We start from the raw sequence: 1,868 nt of genomic DNA, 5'->3' as shown, positions 1-1,868 counted from the left end.
TTTTAATATCCCAGCCTGTTTGGATTCTCCAATGTTATAGATTCACATACCTCAAAACTTCTCTATTGTTAAACCCTCCACTAGAAAACCTTCCACTCACCAACATCTTTTTGATCTAAGACTTCTTCCTGCACCCTGAATTTACATATTCCTCTGTGGATTATATCTCTTTATATATTTATATAATGTCTTGAGTTCACTGGGAATTTTTTCTGTTCTCAGTTAATTAATGTTTGTTACTTCCATTAGAATATAGGAGTCATCTGTAAGTAAACTAATGCATTTGTAGTAGCAATCAAAGTGCTTAAGTGTGCAAAAAGTCAATTATCAACAGCATTTTCTAAATCTTCATGAAATTGAATTTCAATGAAAAATTGAATATATGAAATGTTGGAACATAAAAGGCTCAGAAACATTGTCTACAAAATGGGACACCATTTTGTAATTCAAGAGAAAAATTGAAACATGACAGTAATGAAACATGGACATCTGACACATGTTCTAATAATAATTCCTTAATACAAATGCACATTTTATTAAATTAAATGATGTATTATAATTTTGTTTCTTGCATATCATGAAATACAATTTGCAAAAACAATCACTTTAAATAAATATGCATACGTATAGATAGCAAAATTATTTAAAACCACCTTTTGCTTTTAAGTTTTTGTAGGGCCTCTTTCACATCCTTGTTTCATAAACTATAAATGATAGGGTTCAACATGGGAATGACAAGAGTGTAGAACAATGAGCTCATTTTATCTTGATCTAAAGAGTAGGAAGAACTTGGCCGGCAATACATAAAGAGCATGGTGCCCTGGAAAACTGCAACTGCAGTTAGGTGGGAGGTGCAGGTGGAGAAAGCTTTGAGCCTCCCCTCAGCAGAGCGGATCTTTAAGACCGATGAGATGATGTAGCAATAAGAGACCAGGACTCCAGAAATGGTACCCAGTTCAATGAATCCAAAAATCGTGAATAAGACCAGCTCATTGACTTGTATGTCAGAACAGGAAAGGAGGAAAAGTGGAGGTAAATCACAGAAGAAATGATTAATCTCCTTAGACCCACAGAAACATAAGCGGAATGTTAATGTCCTGTGTATCAAAGCATCTGCCAGGCCTATGAGGTAAACCCCAGCCATGAACAGTGAACACACCTTAGTGGACATGTCTATTGCATAGCGCAAGGGGTTGCTGATGGCCTTGTATCTATCAAAGGCCATCACTGTCAGCAGCAGACACTCAGAATCTGCAAAGATACAGAGGTCAAGAACTGAACAGCACATGCAAAGAACGGAATTGATTTTTTCTTGGAAAATATGTCGACCAGCATCTTGGGTCCAACTTCTGTGGAATAGCAGAGGTCACAGAAAGAGAGGTGGCTGAGGAAAAAGTACATTGGTGTGTGAAGCTGGGGATCCACTCTGATTAAGAAGATCATACCAAGGTTTGCCAGAATATTAATGAGGTTAACCACGAGAAACATGATGAAAAGGGTCACTTTGAGGTCAGCATTAATAGTAATTCCGAAGAAAATGAATGAATTAAAGGATGAACAATTTTTCTTGTCCATTCTTCTCTCTTGTCTAGATGTTCAAACATGATAAATATTTATTCAATTATTTTTTACCAGCACTATATAAATAGGACGGAACACAATTTGTATCTGTAAATTTTTATGCTAAGAAAAATATAAAGACCTGTGTTCTACTCTACAAAAAGATATGGCATGCTTTTGACAGTAAGACATAAATAGATGACAGGAAAGAAATTTTGTAATTCATTAGGTATATGACTTTCTACATATTTAATATCTCTGAATCTTATTTTTAATTTTTTTTGTGAAATAAATTTGATACACTCAAA

The 1,868-nt window shown here is 34.8% G+C and overlaps 1 pseudogene; it reads right to left on the bottom strand.

Moving 5' to 3' along the window:
• Positions 1-643: 643 nt before the first annotated feature.
• LOC114093760 (olfactory receptor 5W2-like) lies at positions 644-1,581 on the bottom strand (annotated as a pseudogene).
• Positions 1,582-1,868: the final 287 nt, after the last annotated feature.

The sequence above is a fragment of the Marmota flaviventris genome, chromosome 9 (genome assembly GCF_047511675.1).
Source record: "Marmota flaviventris isolate mMarFla1 chromosome 9, mMarFla1.hap1, whole genome shotgun sequence".
NCBI classification, from domain to species: domain Eukaryota; kingdom Metazoa; phylum Chordata; class Mammalia; order Rodentia; family Sciuridae; genus Marmota; species Marmota flaviventris.
Note: the sequence above shows the minus strand (reverse complement) of the source record. Positions and strands in the feature narration are given on the sequence as shown.